General features: G+C 40.6%; 1 protein-coding gene across 1 annotated transcript in view; it reads left to right on the forward strand.

The window, feature by feature from the left end:
* The first annotated feature begins 504 nt into the window (after window positions 1-504).
* bahd1 (bromo adjacent homology domain containing 1) overlaps window positions 505-22,697 on the forward strand; it is a 135,818-nt gene continuing 113,625 nt past the window's right edge. Inside the window, exon 1 of the mRNA XM_061895834.1 lies at window positions 505-929. The gene's annotated coding sequence lies outside the window, so the exon portion shown is untranslated. The remainder of the gene's footprint in view (window positions 930-22,697) is intronic.

Genomic DNA, 22,697 nt, shown 5'->3' on the forward strand with positions numbered 1-22,697 from the left:
TCAAAGCTTCCACAATTAGTTTCCTCTGTTCCCAAGTGTTTATTGAGTGTTGTTAAAAGAAAAGGTGATGTAACACAGTGGTGAACATGCCCTTTCCCAACTACTTTGGCACGTGTTGCAGCCATTCACTTCTAAATTAATTATTATTTGCAAAAAAAAATAAAGTTTATGAGTTTGAACCTCAAATATCTTGTCTTTGTAGTGCATTCAACTGAATATGGGTTGAAAATGATTTGCAAATCATTGTATTCCGTTTATATTTACATCTAACACAATTTCCCAACTCATGTGGGTTAGTATATTCACACCTCAAAATATTTACCTGGTATTGTATAAACAAGATTAACAAATTCGAGGCGAAATCATATAATAAATATCAAAAGAAAAGTATCAGATTACTGAGTGCCGGGTCGTCTCAAAAAGTGGTGTATAACAGTCCCCCAGTGAACAGACAACCCTAAAGTGTTAGAGAAGAAGCATGTATTAAAAAGAGTTATGTAGGGTAAAGGGGGTGTGCCGTAAAGCCACCATGATGAAGTCCGCGTCCGAGCAAGGTGTCGTGGAGCGTGTTGTCAAAGTGTGGGCCCTTTAAGAAACTCCATGTTTTCTCGTCGTGATGCGTCAACATAAAAAGCGGATGATGCTGTTATGTAAAAACACGCACAAGTGAGTCGTACTTGTTGTCTTTTTGTCACCACATTGGACAAATATTTATCCCCGGACGGTCCCTGCCATCTTGCTTCTACTCTGGAGAGCAACGCCTGGCCGCTTTGGCAGTTTGGACTTTTTTTTCTTCCTCTTCAAGTCAACATGAGTCGCCGTCCACGCTCTTTTCCTGCTTCACTTGCGGGAAGCGTACACCTGACACATCCTTCTCCTGCTCCGTGGAAGTGATTGTTTACCTCCTCATTCCATCGCCCGTCCACACGGTAAGACACCGAGCCGTCGAGACAGAAGTGTCCGAGCACAGTGATAGCAAACCCGGGGTGGTGTGGCAGCTACACGCCGATGTAGCGATGCTTGCAGCTAGCAACTTTGTTTTTTCCAAACACACACTTGTGCTTGGAACCCTTGTGTTTGCATGTTTTTTTTCTTTTGAAACCATACTCCCCCCCCCCCCACACTTTTTTTTTTTTAAAAGAGGCCGTCAACTTGTCAAGTTATCGCTTTTGCTGTTTTGCATTTGTTAACTCAGTATGTCCAAACTGCGACCTGGGGGCCATTTACGGTTCGGTTTTTATCAAGGGTTAAATGAAGAAAAAAGGCACAATTTAAAGAGAAGAGCCTGAAATGTAGATAATGATAACAACACAGAGGGTTGTATTTACATGCTTAAAAAAACTTGTTTAAGCCTTAATACAAATATATATAGGGCGTCATGGTTGAAGAGGGGTTATTGCAGTGGTTCTTAACCTGGGTTCGATTGAACCCTAGGGGTTTGGTGAGTTGGCCTCAGGGGTTCGGCGGAGGTCAAAACACACGATGAGTATTTACTCATCGTGTACATACAAACTTCTCCCTATCGGCGTATTACGGATACGGCAACAGCTGACTGATTTGCAGGTGTGTAAATTTGTTGTGAGTTTATGCACTGTGTTGGTTTTGTTCTTTGAACAAGGTGATGTTCATGCACAGTTCATTTTTTGCACCAGTAAAAAAAACCATGATAACACTTTAGTATGGGGAACATATTCACCATTAATCAGTTGTTTATTGACCTACAAATTAGTTACATAGTGGCTCTTAATTAGTCATTATTAAGTACTTATTAATGCCTTATTCGGCATGGCCTTATTATAACCCTAACCCTCTAACCCTGACCCTAACCCTAACCATATAACTCTAAATTAAGTCTTTATTACTTAGAATATGTTTCCCTAGTGTTCAAATAACTCTGAATTAAGTCTTTGGTACTCAGAATATGTTACCCATACTAAAGTGTTCCCAAAAACATATAACTTTGTCTTGAATTTGGAAAACATTTTATTTTTCACTAAAGAAGGGTTCAGTGAATGCGCATATGAAACTGGTGGGGTTCGGTACCTCCACCAAGGTTAAGAACCACTGGGTTAGTGCGTCAGTGTTGTAAGCACAATACCAATGGGCGCAATTTGCAAAATGCGCAACCGCATTTTGCAAATTTAATGTCAAATCAAAGTCAAATGAAATCAAATCAAATGTTTATTGGATTCATCACTATACAGTGTACATCCACGACTAAACTACTGACTAAACTACTACCACAATTTGGTTTACTATTTATAAAATATAATAATGTAGGGTTACCTGGAAATTGAAATAGGCCACCCGGCCTGAATCCACACATCCCTCGCCAAACACCTTCGTTTCCCAACCCTCACGCTTGGATAAATAGGCCTTGATGCCAACTACGCAGTGTTTTGCTGTTAGATCGCGTCCAAATTTGCAGAGTGCGCGAGATTGGTGAAATGCTTACAACATCTGCCTCACAATATGAAGGTCCTGAGTGGTCTGGGGTTTAATCCCAGGCTCGGGATCTTTCTGTGTGGAGTTTGCATGTCCTCCTCGTGACTGCGTGGGTTCCCTCCGGGTACTCTGGCTTCCTCCCACTACCAAAGACATGCACCTGGGGATAGGTTGATTGGCAACACTAAATTTGGCCCTAGTGTGTGAATGCGAGTGTGAATATTGTCTGTCTATCTGTGTTGGCCCTGCGATGAGATGGCGACTTGTCCAGGGTGTAGATCGCCTTCCGCCCGATTGTAGCTGAGATAGGCACTAGCGTCCCCCCGTGATTCCAAAGGGAATAAGCGGTACAAAATGGATGGATGGATGGACAAATATATATATTACAATTCTTTGATTTTTAGTATAGAGCTCGAAGGGCAGGTGATTTCGCAATGCATTGTGGGGGCTGAGTAACCATTGTTGTTTGTCTACATGGCTATACTCAACCAGCGGCAGTACTTTTTTTGATTGATTGAGACTTTTATTGATAGATTGCACAGTACAGTACATCTTCCGTACAATTGACCACTAAATGGTAACACCCGAAAAAGTTTTTCAACTCGTTTAAGTCGGGGTCCACGTTAATCAATTCATGGTATAAATATATAGTATCAGTATAATACAGTCATCACACAGGTTAATCATCAGAGTATCCATCCATCCATCCATTTTTCTACCGCTTATTCCCTTTGGGGTCGCGGGGGGTGCTGGTACCTATCTCAGCTACAATCGGGCGGAAGGCGGGCTACACCCTGGATAAGTTGCCACCCTATCGCAGATCATCGGAGTATATACATTGAATTATTTACATTATTAACAATCCGGTGGGTTTGGGGTGGGGTTAGGTTGGGTTGATATCAGTACTTCAGTCATCAACAATAATATAAATGATAAATAAATGATAAATGGGTTGTACTTGTATAGCGCTTTTCTACCTTCAAGGTACTCAAAGCGCTTTGACACTACTTCCACATTTACCCATTCACACACACATTCACACACTGATGGAGGGAGCTGCCATGCAAGGCGCCAACCAGCACCCATCAGGAGCAAGTGTGGGACATTGTTATCACCAGAAAAGATGAAGTCACCTACCTAAGTGTCTTGCTCAGGACACAACGGACGTGACGAGGTTGGTACTAGGTGGGAATTGAACCAGGGACGCTCGGGTTGCGCACGGCCACTCTCCCCACTGCGCCACGCCGTCCCCATCTGAGAAATGGACATTGAAACAATGTAGGTCTGACTTCGTAGAATATGTACAGCAAGCAGCAAACATAGTGAGCTCAGACAGCATAATAACAAGTATGTACATTTGATTATTTACTTTTGATTATTTACAATCCGGGGAGGTGGGATTTGCTGGGGGGAGGGTGTTAGATCAGGGTTGTATCTGCCTGGATGTGTTCTTTTAGTGCACTTTTGAAGGAGGATAGAGATGCACTTTCTTTTACACCTGTTGGGAGTGCATTCCATATTGTTGTGGCATAAAAGGAGAATGAGTTAAGACCTTTGTTAGATCGGAATCTGGGTTTAACGTGGTTTGTGGAGCTCCCCCTGGTGTTGTGGTTATGGCAATCATATACTTTATGGAAGTTGTTTGACATGTACTTTGGTATCAGGGAGGTGTTGCAAATTTTATAGACGAGGCTCAGTGCAAGTTGTTTTACTCTGTCTTCCACCCTGATTAAGCCCACTTTGGAGAAGTGGGGTAGGAGTGAGGTGTGATCTGGGGTGTAGGTCTAGAAGTAACCTGACTAGCTTGTTCTAGGATGTTTGGAGTATTTATTTGAGGGTTTAGGAGGTGCTGGGGTACCAGGAGGTGCGTGCAAAATCGAAAAAGGGTTGAATGAGAGTTCCCGCTAGAATCTTCATGGTGCTTTTGTTGACCCGAGACGAGATTCTGTAGAGAAATCTTGTTCATTGGTTGACATTTTTGATTACCTTGGTTGCCATTTTATCACAGGAAAGATTAGCCTCTAGAATGGAACTTAGGTAGGTGACTTCATCTTTTCTGGTGATAACAATGTCCCACACTTTAATAGTGAAGTCACTGACTTTCTTAAGGTAGATTTGGGATGCAAATAGGATAGGTTCCGTTTTACTTTAGTGTATGGATAGCTTATTGTCAGCGAGCCAGGTGCAATTTCTACAATGTTCGGCACTGACGATTTTTTCCACCTGTGATTTGTCCTTGCCGGATACCAGCAGGGCCGAGTCATCTGCAAACAGGAACAATTCACAGTCACATGCAGATGACATGTCGTTTACGTATATTAGGAACAGTAAAGGCCGCGTGCCGTCAGGGCCAGCAAGGCCTTCTCTGCTGGACTAACATAAGCACAAATCATGATCATAACTAAAGATAAAAAAAGCTATTTTTTTAATTTATTTTCTTTAAATGTCTAAAAGTATTCATATTCTCTTCATGTTATAATATGCTCCTTCCAGCGCTCTAGTTTTTAGTTTATAGAGTTATTATCCAATCAGAATTCAGCTGGCTTATGTTGCCATGCTGTACCAAATCTGCCCGAAGCCTTCAGAATCAACAATGCTGGTGTCTGTGCACTGTAAGTGAATGGGCACATACAGTTGACAGACGGTTGCGATAGCCAATCAGATCACAAGTTGTTGTCAGTATGGCCTTCTATCTGGCCTAAGGCAGATATATGTTGTGATGTTATGAGCTCGGTAACTTAAGAACTCCATTACCCAGCATTCCACAGTAGTGAAGAGCTTGCGCAGTTGCCGCGTTTAGCAGGATGTTTTGTCTGAGCACCTTGTGGAGTAAACTTTAAGAATTCAGCCAACACGCCTCGTCTGCATCTTTTATGATTAGACAAGACAACACATATATTTGCAAGGCCATTTTCAAGAAGGATATTTAAAGAGAAACTACCTCTTGTGAGATGGTGTCGGCCAAACCCGGAAGCTCGAATGGGCTCTACAGACTGTGGGTTCAGATATTTTTTTTCTTAAATTTTTCACATTTAGTGTTTTTTGCAATTTTTATTTTGACAGTACCACATATGATATGTTTTAATTGCTGATGCGGGTTTATGGATTTTTTTTAAATGCGCCTGAAAATACGTTGTGTCCACTTTTGGTCATGATTCAATGCGCAGTGGTGTGTAAATGTGTTTCTATATAGTATTTCTCCTGCAATGGTCATTTGGGGCAATAAATTGTGGTTTATTGAGAGATAATCATTGAAGTCGGACATCACTGAAGGCCTTAGGAAATGCACGGCCCGCCACTGACCAGTGGTATTGTTACAGAGCAACAAACCGGATTGAAATGGATAATACGAAAAAAAATAATCTCAGGACTGTACCAAAACTAACTGGACCCTGCTCCAAAGGCTCGCCACTAGGGATGTAACGGTATCAAAATGACGATATTTAGGCCACAATACGATACTATCGCGGTGTATGTTTGAAATGAAAAATAAAATAACTAAAAATGCCATACACACAAACAGAATGCTAAAACATTGGAATCATACTACAAACATGTATTTTAAAGTGCAAATAGTTGTGCAGGAACAGCCACTGTTTGAAGAAAATATAAAAAAAATAAGTAAAGTTGTGTGTCTTTGAAGTGACAATGTAAACTTCAAGTGTAAAACAATTTTAATTGAATTCCCGAATGTCGCCACAGCTGCTGGTTACTGCTCCCCCCACCTCCCAGGGCTTGAAACAAGGGGATGGATCAAAAGCAGAGAGTAATTTCACCACGAGTGTGTGTGACTATCAGTGGTACTTTTACTTTAATAGTAACAATACATTTTGCTTTCTGAGACACATGGTCTTCCACAGTAGACATGTTAATATCAGTTTGGAAAATGCTATCTCAGAAAAGTTAACTAACAATTTAAGTTTAAATCATTTAAATACTTCACAAACTGATGTTTGACTTTGCTGGCTTCAAATATTTTTTTGTGCGTGACATTTTTATGAGGTGGCGACTTGTCCGGGTTGCACACTGCCTTCCTTTGAGTGCAGCTGGATGGGTGGGACCAGCTCTGCGACATTGAGAGATACACGTAGTAGAAATTGGATGGATGGATTGAGGATTTGTCAAGTAGCTTCTCTTTTTCTTCCCGTGTCCCGAGGTTTCTCATTGTGTCCATTGGGTTGAGTTTTTTTCTTACCCTGATGTGGGATCAGGGTGTCCTTGTGGCTTGTGCAGCCCTTTAAGACATTTGTGATTAAGTGCTGTATGAGTAAATGTTGATTGATTGAATAATTAATTGATTGATTGATTGTTTGATTGATTTTGACATGACTGGCTGATTGTGTCACATTGGAAATGCTTGAAAAAGAAGGTGGCGCGCTTTGCTTTGAAGAATGCAAACTTTTTTACTTTCGCCAAAGAGGTTATGTTTTTGCCAGGGTTTGTTTTCCTGTTTGTTAGCAACATAACTTCGACAGTTATGGATTGTGATGATTTCTTCAGGAAATGTCCAAAAAAACAATTCCTCTCATCGATTATGAACACAATTTACTTCCTGCTCATGGCGTTCCACACGCTCCACCTTGTCGTCCCTGCGTTGCGCAGAGGATTCTGGGAGATGTAGTTTATTTCCAGACCCAGTCAACACTAAAGCGCCAGAAAAAAACTACACACACAGTTTTTTTTGTTTAATACCGTCACACGTTACGGCTTTATTGTGAAGACTTTGAAACTGGAATACCGCTCGATCTTCAATACCGTTACATCCCTACTTGCCACATTAAAAAATAAGTACAATTGGTGGAATTGATTCATATGAGCACGTCAAACGGACGACATTTGAACAAGTTTCCGAACGTGTCCTGTATCTCGATTGTAAATGGAGTCAGTGATATACAGGCCAAAATTGATAAATTCCAAGTTTGTAAAGCAAGGGTCTCCAACTCAACTTACCTGGGGGCCACTGGATGCAGAAACTGGGTGAGGCTTCGCCGCAAGAAAAGATTTCTTAAAAAATTTAACATGCACTTTTTAATAAATTCACTTTCTATGCTAGGGCGGGAAAGCCAACCCTCACGATTCTTCCGGGAGACTCCTGAATTTTAGTGCACCTCCCGACAATCTATCGGTGCAACCATTTTCCCGAATTTGTCCCAATTTTCACCCGGCCGACATTATTGAGGGCTGCCATGACTGCACTGCCTTTAACGTCCTCTACAACAGTGGTTCTCAACCTTTTTTCAGTAATGTACCCCATGTGAACATTTTTTTAATTCAAGTACCCTCCTAATCAGAGCAAAGCATTTTGGTTTGAAAAAAGAGATGAAGTAAAATACAGCACTGTCATCAGTTTCTGATTGATTAAATTGTATAACAGTGCAAACTATTGCTCATGTGTAGTGGTCTTTCTTGAATTATTTGGAAAAAAAGATATAAAAATAACTAAAAAAGGGGTTGAAAAAAAAAAATAATTAAAATATAAATAAAGATTTCTACACATAGAAGTAATCATCAACTTAAAGTGCCCTCTTCGGGGATTGGGATAGAGATCCATCTGGATTCATGAACTTAATTCCAAACATTTCTTCACAAAAAAAGAAATCTTTAACATCAATATTGATGGAACATGTCCACAACAAATCTAACAGTCAACACTGAATATTGCATTGTTGCATTTCTTTTCACAGTTTGTGAACTTACATTCATATTTCATTGAAGTGTTATCCAATAAGTATACTTAAATATTTATGACTGACTGCTATTTTTTAGAGTATTTTTGATAAATATCACTTAACCCTTGGCATACCTTCACATAGCGTACCATCTATAAGAGAACTAATGCTCTACAACTTGTCATTGCGCACATAACACAACTAAAGTAACAACTCTAAATCATGTTGTGCGAGACGTGCAGAACAACATTAGTGGCTGCAAGATGTACTTAACAGCCATACAGGTCACACTGAGGGTGGCCGTATAAACAACTTTAACACTGTTACAAATATGCGCCACACTTTGAACCCACACCAAACAAGAATGACAAACACATTTTGGGAGAACATCCGCACCCTAACACAACTTAAACACAAGAGAACAAATACCCAGAACACCTTGCAGCCTAAAGTCCCCCTGGCTACAATATACACAACCTCAACCGACGCAAGTAGGGAGGGTGGGGGTGTGGGGGGTTGGTGGTAGCGTGGGTGTGTTTATTGTAGCCCGGAAGAGTCAGGGCTGCATGGGATTCTGGGTATTTGTTCTGTTGAGTATGTTGTTTTACGATGCGGATGTTCTCCTGAAATGTGTTTGTCATTCTTGTTTGGTGAGGGTTCACAGTCAGGCACATATTTGTAACAGTGTTAAAGTTTTTTTTACCGCCACCCACAGTGTGACTTGTGTAGCTGTTGACCAAATATGTCTTGCAACATCACACATGTGTACTGTTCAGCCAAATGTAACAATCAAATAGGCTTGCACACTGTCTGTACAGGATTCAGAGGGCGTTAAGAACAGTTCCAATGTTGATTGGGTAAAAATCGGCAGGGATTACCAGAGAATGGATACCCTGATATTAAGAGGACTCCCGTGAAAATTGGGAATTTTGGAAAATATGACGCTGTCAAGTTCCGTTCATATTAAACTTGCGGGCCGCACATACATTAAATTGTCATATGAATGTGCGGGCCGCAAAATAACGCCCGCGGGCCAATTGCGGCCAGTGGGCCGCATGTTTGAGACACCTGCTGTAAAGGCTCACGGACCAACCAACTTTGAGTGTGTGCAAGACCTCTGAAAGAAAGGTTGACAGAATTTGTAGTGTCACCTGGGGAAATTTGTTTCAAACTAAATATATTTGAATCTGAAATATACCTGGCATTAATTTGGGAAATATTTAGAGTCTTCTCAGGTATTATTCTATGAATAGGGGTATTGTTTTTTTCCCCAACTGTACGTTGTTCGTAACTCGCAACTAGTTTAGCTTAGTTTCGCTAACCCTAACATCCTAGAGCTGTGTGATATGGACCAAAACTGATATCCTGGTAATTTTAGGCTGTATGGCGATATACGGTATATACCGGTATCTTAAAATAAACTTGCAAAGTACTTAAGGTTGCCAATGTATTTTATGGCTAGATAACCAGTGTTGAGAGTAGTCAGATTAATTTTGTTGTAAGTAGTAACGTAACATGTTGCTTATTCTTATGAAGTAATTAGTTTGCCATTACTATGTCAAAGCAGTTTTTGTTAATTTTGTTCAATAAGGTTTGCGTTTATAGCTTCATGCAAAAACCATAATGCATTGTGTTTCCACGTCACACTTTCGAACCCGATATACCTCTGTGAAATTGCCCCCCAGGCCTCACCTTGTCAAAATCACCTCAAGCTTGTTCGCTTGTGCTGCAACTTTTTTTTTTTCAGAAACAAAATGGGGAGATTTTGACATACAGTAGTTAGGGAGTAGTTATGATTAATATCGCATTAATTACATAATAATAGTTTTCAGCACAAACAAGTGGAACATGTTTGAGAAGACTTTGACATAAGGGCGGGGGGGTAGTTATGATTCATAACACATTAATTACACATTAACATCAAAATAATAAAACGATAACTTAAACTATAATATTTAGACCAAAATTTTCGCAGCACAAATAAATACAACAAGTGGAGGCAGTTTGGACAAGGTTGGGGGTCTGGGTGACGTCACTAATCAGAAAATATATGCTGCTGATGGTGTGTATGACTTAGAAATCCACTCTCCAAGGTAAATGCTGAAAATTATCATTACATTACTTCATAAAACAACTGTAGTTTGTAGTACATTGTAGTACATATGTGTGTGTGTGTGTGTGTGTGTGTGTGTAAAATTATCATTGTTACTCTATAAAAGTGATTTTTTTTTTTACAGTACAGACTTATGGATGTACTGTACTTTAGCAAAATTTGGTTGCTTTACATTACGGTCATTGTTGCATTTAGCACTTTGCAGGTTGTGATTTTGCAAAAAAACTAAACAGGAACATGATAAGTAAATAAATATCACAGAAGGCTGTGATCACATTGATTGATGTGGTTGATCCTCACAGACTAAATGTTGATCACATGCAAACAAACACACACACACACACACACACACACACACACACACACACACACACACACACACACACACACACACACACACACACACACACACACACACACACACACACACACACACAGCCTGTCCAGTTCCTATGTATAAATGTTGTGTGTCAAGCTTTATGTGGCTGACAATAGAGCTTTGTGTCGCTCTGGTCCATTCTTGACAGGCCCGTCATGGCGTGTTGTTCCGACGGGCAGCGGCCACATGTGAGCTATAAAGCTGGAGATCAATCCCGCTCGTAATCCCATTATTTCCCAAGAAGCATCCTGTTGTGGCCATGATGGTGGGGTGAGGGAGTTACAGACATAGGGAGTCTTTTAGGTGCCTCCTGTCACCCCCAACGTGCCATTCTCTTTGCGGTTCCAGGGGACACACACATTTCCTGCTTACACACGCTAGAATTGATGGAAGACAGTAGAATAATGGAGAATGTAAGGCAAATGATGCTGGCACACCAGAGAGCAGTTAAAACATCAGTGGACCATTGTTGTCTCGCCTGAATGGCAAACAAACAGTTGGCATTCAGAAAGTGAAAACAACACCCTGCATCAATGACCTTTTGTTTATCAAGTGGCATAAAAAGTATGCTGGCGGTGGCAGTTTTAATATGGAAAACAATGAAGCCAATACTTTACTGTCTTACATGTTTTGTTTGTACATATTCTTACACAAATAATTGTGTTATAAAACCTTAGAATGAAACACCTAAAAATCTAACAGACATGGGGACACTGATAGAATTCCTTGTGTTGGTGTGGCCACTTGTTGCTAGGCAGAATTGATCATTTGTACCTCAAAGCCCAATAAAAAACAATGCAGGCATTAATCAGCCATGGCTGACGAGGATGTTTGAAATGGTTATTTAGGAGCAGCAGCAGCAGGAAGTCATACCAGCAAACACACGATAACGACCACAATGTATAATTTGCATCCTCCAATTGTTTAGTATGCTATATGTGGAGCATAAATGTTAATTGTTTAACAAAACCATCATAGTCTAATAATAAGCTCAAATGAAAAAAACACATGTTCAGGAATGCAAGTACATATATATTTTGAGGTGAATATCCTGTTTACCATATTTTCCGGGCAATAGAGCGCATCCGCCAAATTTTAAAAGATAGAAGTATGTTTACATTATGTAAGGTGCAGATACAGTTGTAATCAAAATTATTCAACCCCCACACAATTTTGGTGTTTTAGCAATTTGGACGTTATTTCCGTATTTTGTTTATAGTCATATTAAATAAAGATGCATTAAATAGACAAATGCAACTTGAATTACAACATTATATTTTGTAACATACCAAACAGTGTCATTTCTCTTAATATCTCATTGACAAAATTATTCAACCCCTTGAAGATCATAACTCTTAAGAACATAATTTGAATAAAGTATTTTCAATCAGGTGTTGGAAAACACCTGTAGATGTGATTAGAACCATAACAAACAACAATTAAACTGATTGAAAAAGACTGTGACGCTCAGCTTCTTGTAGATGGTCAATGGTGTATTTGCAACATGGTGAAAAGTCCAGAGAGTGGTCAAAGAAGTCAAGAGAGGGGTCAAAGAAGTCAAGAGAGGAGGTAATTTCTCTTCATAAGAAAGGATATGGATATAAGAAGATAGCAAAGACATTACACATTCCAAGAGACACAGTTGGGAGCCTAATTCGCAAGTTTAAAGCTAAAGGCACAGTGGAAACACTACCTGGGCGTGGTAGAAAGAGGATGCTGTGTGCAACACTGTCCGGTATTTGAAGCGTACAGTGGTGAAAAACCCCCGGGTAACAGCTGAGGAACTACAACAGGACATTGCAGAGGGGGGAACGCAGGTTTCGTCCCAGACAATAAAGCGCGCACTACGAGATGAAGGCCTCCATGCCAGAACTCCCAGGCGCACCGCACTTCTGACTACCAGGCACAAGGAAAATAGACTCCAGTATGGCCAAAATCATCTGGACAAACCCCAAAGGTTTTGGGAAACAGTTCTATGGAGTGATGAGACAAAACTGGAACTCTTTGGGCCTATGAATCAACGTTATGTCTGGAGGAGAAAAAATGAAGCTTACAAAGAGAAGAACACCCATCCTACTGTTAAGCATGGTGGGGGGTCAATCATGCTCTGGGGCTGTTTCTCTGCCTCAGGTACCGGGAATCTCCAGCGCGTTCAAGGCAGTATGAATTCTATTTCCTACCAGGATATATTAGCTGCAAATGTCATGAAGTCAGTGATGAAGCTGAGGCTTGGGAGATGTTGGACCTTCCAACAGGACAACGATCCCAAGCATACCTCCAAATCAACATCAGAATGGTTGCAGAACAAGGGCTGGAAGACTCTGGAGTGGCCTTCACAGTCGCCAGACCTAAATCCTATAGAAAACCTGTGGGGGGACTTGAAGAAAGCAGTTGCAGCACGCAAGCCCAAGAATATGAATGAACTGGAGGCCTTTGCCCAAGGGGAATGGGCTAAAATACCTGTAGATCATTGCAAGAAGCTTCTGTCCGGTTAAGTATCACGTTTGAAGGATGTAATTACTGCCAAAGGGTGTTCTACTAAGTACTAAAGATGCATGTAACTAGGGGGTTGAATAATTTTGTCAATGAGATGTTAAGAAAAATTTCCTTTTTTGGTATTTTGTAAAATACAGTGTTACAATTTAAGTTGCATTTGTCTATTTGACACATCTTTATTTGATATGACTATAAACAAAATACGGAATAAATGTCCAACTTGCTAAAACACCAAAATTATGTGGGGGTTGAATCATTTTGATCTCAACTGTATATGCCAGTGCGAAAGATTGTGTAAATGTTCATTTACATACCTTAAATGTTTCCAAAGAAACCGTAACATTTTTACTTTAGTCCTCCAGTAATAATAGTACTTGATAATGATATGTAAGATATTAAGAAATGCTGATTATTTTCCGTAATGCAAGTGCCGCGTGCCCTGCGATGAGGTGGCGACTTGTCCTGGGTGCACCCCGCCTTCCGCTCGATTGTAGCTGAGATAGGCACCAGCGACCCCCGCTACCCCAAAGGGAATAAGCGGTAGAAAATAGATAGATGGATGGAAGTGCTTGTTAATAACTTAGGGGAGCGGCTTCCCACTGTGTATGGAGCCACCTAATTAGCTTCTAGCTTGTCAGCCAAGAGACCAAAAGATTGATATAATATTAGCCACAGGGTATCACCGTTTGTGATCAGCATTAAAAGGCACTTTTTCAAGAAAATCGGTGGCTGATTGATGGGTACATTTCTACATAGTCACACACATTATTCATTCCCATAATCATGAATAAATGATTTCGGTAAATACTGTTGCTGTTAATGTAGGGTACCAATGATTCAAACCTAGCATTGGGCCAAATTTTCTCTTCTCTTTTCTGTAGCATAACAGTTTTTTGACAACAAAACCAGGGAATCTATTATGGTTTTCCTTTTTTTTTTTTTTACCTATAAATGTTCTTACAATATCGGATACTTGTGTTAAACAATGCCAAAGCGTCAAGTAATAAGATTCATGCATTTGGAAGTGAGCCGTGCAAGCCGTTTTGGATGGCTCTGCATGCTGTTTAAAAGTCTTTAAAAAAAACAAAAACAAGGGATTCAGACATACTTGTACGGGTATGCCCTTGCATATGCTCTAAGTCCGCGCCCACCCCCACTCTGCTCGCAGAAGCTATATTGGTGTGCACTGATCGGATTTCTAATTACATTTCTAATTAAATTATTCAATTACACAGTTTTAGCACATTGAGCTGTGGAACCTGTTGTGCAAAGATCCACAAAGCTTTCTGTGCAGGACATTTTTAGTAGTTGCTCTATTACAAAAATCCAATACAAAGGGCCGAAAATTTGTGTAATAGGCCCCCCTTTAATGATGTTAGCTCAAATTAAACCGTGAATATGAGTATATGAAAACATTTTTTTCGAACTTTGTAAAAATTTGAGCCCGAGGCACACACGTTTGGCTCATTTTAACCAGAGGTGGGTAGTAACGCGCTACATTTACTCCGTTACATTTACTTGAGTAACTTTTGGGATAAATTGTACTTCTACGAGTAGTTTTTATCCAACATACTTTTACTTTTACTTGAGTATATTTATAGAGAAGAAACGCTACTTTTACTCCGTTCCATTTATCTACATTCTGCTCGCTACTCGCTACTTTTTTTAATCGATCTATTAATGTTTGTTTTGGTTAATGACAGAGCTTCAAAGTAGAATCTACGCATGCCTGCATTTCACCAATCACATGCAGTCAATGGTGACGTTGGACCAATCAAACAGAGCCAGGCGGTCACATGACCCGACTTAAAGAAGTCGAAAAATATATTGGGGTGTTACCATTTAGTGGTCAATTGTACGGAATATGTACTGTACTGTGCAATCTAATAATAAAAGTTTCAATCAATCAATCAAAAGTGTAAAGGAAAAAAGACACTTTTTATTTCAACCGTACTTCCCATCAAAAGCCTAAAGACTGATCGCACAGTTCCTGTCTTCACAATAAAAGTGCTGCTCCATCGCGCCTGCGCTAACAAATTAAGAGTCTCTGAAAGCCAGTGCAAACAAGTTAGTAAGCTATGGAGTTTGCCGTCAATCTATTTCTTGTAAAGTGTATAAAAACGAATATGGAAGCTGGACAGATAAGATGCCAAAAACCAACGACTTTCATGTGGTATAAGACTGAAAAGAGGACCTTTTTTTCTCCTCCATTTGAAAGCGTGGACGTCTGATTCCAATCAATGCAAGTCATCAGAATCAGGTAATACACCAACTTATATTCTTGTCTTCATGAAAAATAGGAATCTATATGTTAAACATGCATGTATATTCATTAAAACACCTTCAACATGTGAACAAAAACGGCAAAATAAATAGATATAAATTATATACTGTATATATAAATGTATGTATATATATCCATCCCATCCATCCATTTTCTACCTCTTATTCCCTTTCGGGGTCGCGGGGGGCGCTGGCGCCTATCTCAGCTCCAATCGGGCGGAAGGCGGGGTACACCCTGGACAAGTCGCCACCTCATCGCAGGGCCAACACAGATGGACAGACAACATTCACACTCACATTCACACACTAGGGCCAATTTAGTGTTGCCAATCAACCTATCCCCAGGTGCATGTCTTTGGAAGTAGGAGGAAGCCGGAGTACCCGGAGGGAACCCACGCATTCACGAGGAGAACATGCAAACTCCACACAGAAAGATCCCGAGCCTGGATTTGAACCCAGGACTGCAGGACCTTCGTATTGTGAGGCAAATGCACTACCGTGAAGCCCATGTGTGTGTGTGTGTGTGTGTGTGTGTATATATGTATATATATATATATATAGATATATATATATATATATATATATATATATATATATATATATATATATATATATATATATATATATATATATCTCAATGTCAACCAATCAATCAATCAATGTTTATTTATATAGCCCCAAATCACAAATGTCTCAAAGGACTGCACAAATCATTACGACTACGACATCCTCGGAAGAACCCACAAAAGGTCAAGGAAAACTCACACCCAGTGGGCAGGGAGAATTCACATCCAGTGGGACGCCAGTGACAATGCTGACTATGAGAAACCTTGGAGAGGACCTCAGATGTGGACAACCCCCCCCCCCCCACCCTCTTGGGGACCGAAAGCAATGGATGTCGAGCGGGTCTAACATGATACTGTGAAAGTTCAATCCATAGTGGCTCCAACACAGCCGCGAGAGTTCAGTTCAAAGCGGATCCAAGACAGCAGCGAGAGTCCCGTCCACAGGAAACCATCCCAAGCGGAGTCGGATCAGCAGCATATAGATGTCCCCAACCGATACACAGGCGAGCGGTCCATCCTGGGTCCCGACAAGCAGTCCATCCTGGGTCTTGACTCTGGACAGCCAGTACTTCATCCATGGTCATCGGACCGGACCCCCTCCACAAGGGAGGGGGGGACATAGGGGAAAAAAGAAAAGAAGCGGCAGATCAACTGGTCTAAAAAGGAAGTCTATTTAAAGGCTAGAGTATACAGATGAGTTTTAAGGTGAGACTTAAATGCTTCTACTGAGGTAGCATCTCGAACTGTTACCGGGAGGGCATTCCAGAGTACTGGAGCCTGAACGGAAAACGCCCTATAGCCCGCAGACTTTTTTTGGGATCTAGGAATCACTAATAAGCCGGAGTCTTTTGAACGCAGATATCTTGCCGGGACATATGGTACAATACAATCGGCAAGATAGGATGGAGCTAGACCGTGTAGTATTTTATACGTAAGTAATAAAACCTTAAAGTCACATCTTAAGTGCACAGGAAGCCAGTGCAGGTGAGCCAGTACAGGCGTAATGTGATCAAACTTTCTTGTTCTTGTCAAAAGTCTAGCAGCCGCATTTTGTACCAACTGTAATCTTTTAATGCTAGACATGGGGAGACCCGAAAATAATACGTTACAGTAATCGAGACGAGACGTAACAAACGCATGGATAATGATCTCGGCGTCTTTAGTGGACAAAATGGAGCGAATTTTAGCGATATTACAGAGATGAAAGAAGGCCGTTTTAGTAACGCTTTTAATGTGTGCCTCAAAGGAGAGTTTGGTCGAAGATAATACCCAGATTTTTTACCGAGTCACCTTGTTTTATTATTTGGTTGTCAAATGTTAAAGTTGTATTATTAAATAGAGTTCGGTGTCTAGCAGGACCGATAATCAGCATTTCCGTTTTTTTGGCGTTAAGTTGCAAAAAATTAGCGGACATCCATTGTTTAATTTCATTAAGACACGCTTCCAACTGACTACAGTCCGGCGCGTCGGTCAGCTTTAGGGGCATGTAGAGTTGGGTGTCAGCAGCATAACAGTGAAAGCTAATACCGTATTTGCGTATGACGTCACCCAGCGGCCGCATGTAGATGCTGAAGAGTACAGGGCCAAAGGCCGAACCCTGGGGAACTCCACACGTTAACATAGTCCGAGGTCAAACTGTTATGGGAGACGCACTGCACCCTGTCAGTAAGATAAGAGTTAAACCAAGACAGGGCTGAGTCTGACATACCAATTGATGTTTTGATACGCTCTAATAAAATATTATGATCGACGGTATCGAAAGCAGCGCTAAGATCGAGGAGCAGCAACATAGATGACTCATCAGAATCCATCGTTAGCAATAAATCATTCTTCAATTTTGCGAGGGCTGTCTCAGTAGAGTGATTTGCCCTGAAACCGGATTGAAAGGTTTCACATAGATTGTTAAACGCTAAGTGTTCATTTAGCCGCTCTGCAACAAAATTTTTTCGAGGATTTTCTAAATAAAGGGAAAGTGAGACACCGGTCGGTAGTTTACCATGAGGTCAGGATCGAGGTTAGGTCTTTTAAGGAGAGGATGAATAACCACTTTTTTGAATGCTAGGGGAACAGTGCCCGAGGAAAGTGATAAGTTTATAATATTTAGCACTGATGGACCTAATAATACAAAAAGCTCCTTGATAAGTTTCCCAGGAAGTGGGTCAAGTAAACATGTTGTTTGTTTTATTCCATTTACACGTTGTAACAATTCTTCTATTGTTATTTCATCAAAACGAGAGAAACTATTTTGGATATTTGCAGTATCCGCCGTATATACAGTCGTATCTGTGTTACTATAACCCAGTTGTAACTGGGACGCATTGTCTTTAATCTCCTTTCTAATAAGTTCAATTTTCTTATTAAAGAACTTCATAAAGTCATCTGCCGAATGGGTGGAGCTACTGGAAGGAGTCCCTTGTTGGGTTAGCGATGCTACTGTACTAAACAAAAATTTTGGATCGTTTTTATTAATGCGGATGAGATTTGAGTAATAATTAGTTTTAGCTAAGGTAAGCATGCGTTTATAAGTTATTAAACTATCACTCCATGCTTGATGGTGCACCTCAAGTTTAGTCGTGCGCCATTTGCATTCCAGCTTTCTACATAATAATTTCTGAGCTCTAGTTTCTTCTGTAAACCATTGGGTACGCCTTTTTGGAGCCTTATTTAACTTCAGTGTTGCTATACTATCAATGGTTTCGCGCAGGGCGTTGTTAAAGTTGTTAGTGAGGTTATCAATAGAGCCCACATACTTTGGGAATGGTGCCATTACCGAGGGCAGTAGATCAGCAAGAGTCGTCGTTGTGGCAGCATTAATGTTGCGGCTGCTATAGCAGTTATTATTATTATTAGCTTGCCGAACATGAGTCTGAACTTCAAATTTTATAAGGTAATGATCGGACATTACTTTAATATACGGGAGTATCATAACTTTGGAAACGGTGATACCTCTGACAAGCACTAGGTCTATCGTATTACCGCTGCGATGCGTCGGTTCATTTATTATTTGTGTTAGACCACAGCTATCAATTATAGTCTGGAGCGCCACGCACGGTGGGTCCAATGGGGTATTCATATGGATATTAAAGTCCTACATTATAATTATATTATCGGCGTGCGTCACTAGATCAGCAACAAACTCTGAGAATTCACTAATAAAGTCCAAATAGGGCCCTGGGGGGCAGTAGATAACAGCCAGGCGCAGAGGCAGCGGTGTGGCAGACTTCATAGAAAGCACCTCAAACGATTTATATTTATTATTTAAGTTAGGACTAAAGTTAAAGTTTTCGTTGTATATTAGTGCGACCCCCCTCCTCTTTTAAGGGGACGGGCAATATGCGCATTTGTATAGTTAGGAGGGGATGCCTCATTTATCGCAAAAAAGTCGTCTGGTTTAAGCCAGGTTTCGCTAAGACCAATGACGTTAAGGTTGTTGTCTCTAATGACCTCATTAACTAATAACGTTTTGGGAGACAAAGATCTGATGTTTAGAAAGCCCATATTATAAGTAGTGGGCTGTTTTAAGGAGTTGTTAATCAAATTATCCGTAGTAGCAATATTAATAATGTTGCATTTATTATGCGCAGTGTACTTAAAATAATTACGGCCATATCTAGGAATTGATATGACGGGAATTTTCAGATTGTCTACTTGGTGCTGCGATAAACTGAACGCATCATAATTTGCCACCTCAGTAGAACGCATGTCTAACTCTGACGTAGTCATAGTCATAGCAGAAAAAACATTATGTGAGTTGTGTATTATTCTAAGAAAGGTGCTATGTGTACAGGGATCATCCAGCCTGGCGCTGGCTAGTTCTAACTTAACTGACTCCATACCCATGACTACTCCTTACTTTTACTTGAGTAATAAATCTCTAAAGTAACAGTACTCTTACTTGAGTACAATTTTTGGCTACTCTACCCACCTCTGATCTTAACTATAATTACAAGCAAATAACATTTTAAAGTGGCTTCATGGTGGCAGAGGGGTTAGTGCGTCTGCCTCACAATACGAAGGTCCTGCAGTCCTGGGTTCAAATCCAGGCTCGGGATCTTTCTGTGTGGAGTTTGCATGTTCTCCCCGTGAATGCGTGGGTTCCCTCCGGGTACTCCGGCTTCCTCCCACCTCCAAAAACATGCACCTGGGGATAGGTTGATTGGCAACACTAAATTGGCCCTTGTGTGTGAATGTGAGTGTGAATGTTGTCTGTCTATCTGTGTTGGCCCTGCGATGAGGTGGCGACTTGTCCAGGGTGTACCCCGCCTTCTGCCCGATTGTAGCTGAGATAGGCGCCAGCGCCCCCCGCGACCCCGAAAGGGAATAAGCGGTAGAAAATGGATGGATGGATGGATAACATTTTAAAGTGTCATTCTAAAAATTTGACCTGTGTCCCGTGTACAAAAAAATCTTCAATTTAACAAATTTCTTACAAATTCAGTGTGTGCCCTAGTTGAAATGTATACCATAACCCCAGCAAAAACATCAGAAGTGTTTCCCATAAATTCATTCTTTGGTCACGACCGGCCACAAATCCATTTGCGCTGCTTCAAATAGATTTGGCGTTATCTGTTCATAAACACATTACAATGGGATTTTCTGTGAATATAGCTTGTCGTTAGTGCTCAGACAGTAGATGGCATTGTAACTTTGCATCTTAAAACACCGTATATATACATACATAGTTTTTCGGATCAGAGTCACGGATCGGTTAATTTTTCGGGTCAGAAAAAAAATAAAAAGACAAGACAAATAAAAGTTTTGTCTTTTTGTTTTGTAACACTTTTAAATTATTAAATTAAAATGTATACAATCAAGTTAAAGTGCAAAAAGCATAATATATATTTTTTTAAATAATCAAAAACAGTGCCACATAAAAAGGCATTTCTCCTTTCTTTAAACTTGGACCAATGAAAACGACAATTTCTCCATTAATTTGAGCGAGGATGAAAGATTTGTGTTTGAGGAAAAAGGTAAAAAAAGGTAAAAAAAACAAAAAAAAAACGTGATTGCATTGGTTCAGATTCCGATGTTTTTAGACACATTTACTAGGTTAATTCTGGGAAATCCCTTATCTTTCTATTGTGTTGCTAGTGTTTTAGTAAGTTTAATATTACCTGATAGTCGGAAGGGTGTCTCCACGGGTGTCTTGACGCGCAGTGTCTCAGGGGAGTCGACGGCAGCTATGGACGGCACAAGCTCAGCTTTTTTCCGGTAAGAACTGACTTTTTAACCTCACATTTCTCACCGAAACCTGCTGGTTGACATGTGGTCGGGATCCATGTCCGCTTGACCGCCCTGTGATCCATAGGAAAGTTTCACCTCCAGGAATTTTAAACAAGGATTCACCGTGTGTTTGTGTGGCTAAAGGCTAAAGCTTCCCAACTCCATCTTTCTACTGTGACTTCTCCAATATTAATTGAACAAATTGCAAAAGATTCAGCAACACAGATGTCCCAAAAACTGTATAATTATGCCGTTAAAGCAGACGACATTTAGCTGTGTGTGTGTGCAGGGCTCATACTTCCTAAAAACCTGTGACGTCTTGCGTACACGTCATCATTACACGACGTTTCAAAAACGAAAGACCCGGGAAATGTAAAATTGTAATTTAGTAAACTAAAAAGGCCGTATTGGCATGTGTTGCAATGTTAATATTTCATCATTGATATATAAACTATCAGATTGCGTGGTGGGTAGTAGTGGGTTTCAGTAGGCCTTTAAAATGATAACAGAGGTCTGTAATTTTTATCATAGGTACACTTCAACTGTGAGAGACAGAATGTGAAATAAATTCCGGGAATTCACATTGTAGGAATTTTAAATCATTTATTTGTAAATTATGGTGGAAAAAAAGTATTTGGTCAACCATTCAAAGCTCTCACGGATGGAAGAAGGTTTTGGCTCAAAATCTCACGATACATGGCCCCGTTCATTCTTTCCTTAACACGGATCAATCGTCCTGTCCCCTTAGCAGAAAAACAGCCCCAAAGCATGATGTCTCCAACCCCATGCCTCACAGTAGGCATGGTGTTCTTGGGATGCAACTCAGTATTCTTCTTCCTCCAAACACGACAAGTTGAGTTTGTACCAAAATGGATACATGGATGAGACCGCAGAGGATTGGGAGAATGTCATGTGGTCAGATGAAACCAAAATATAACTTTTTGGTATAAACTCAACTCGTCGTGTTTGGAGGAAGAATAATACTGAGTTGCATCCCAAGAACTTTTAGTGTTTCTCCCACAGCGTCAATAAAGTACCAATGATTGTCACACACAGACTAGGTGTGGTGAAATTTGTCCTCTGCATTTGACCCATCCCCTTGTTTACCCTTTGGGAGGTGAAGGGAGCAGTGGGCAGCAGCGGTGCCGCGCCCGGGAATAATTTTTGGTGATTTAACCCCCAATTACAACCATTGATGCTGAGTGCCAGGCAGGGCGGTAATGGGTCCCATTTTTATAGTTTTTGGCATGACTCGTCCGGTGTTTGAACTCGCAACCTACCGATCTCAGGGCGGACACTCTAACCACTAGGCCACTGAGTAGGTTAAGCTCATTCACATGCATCATGGACACTTATGCAAATTATGTGATGAGCCACCAACACCCCCCCCGCCAGCCCCCTTCTATTTTCACAGTGAGTATTACCCAATGCATCATATCCCGTTTTAAAAAGCTACAGCGTAGTCATTGAAATGTGCAAGCTTTTTTTAAATCATCCCACAAGTGGCTAAAGTGAAAGTAACC

This window comes from Nerophis ophidion, linkage group LG03 (assembly GCF_033978795.1).
Source record: "Nerophis ophidion isolate RoL-2023_Sa linkage group LG03, RoL_Noph_v1.0, whole genome shotgun sequence".
Classification (NCBI taxonomy): Eukaryota; Metazoa; Chordata; class Actinopteri; order Syngnathiformes; family Syngnathidae; genus Nerophis; species Nerophis ophidion.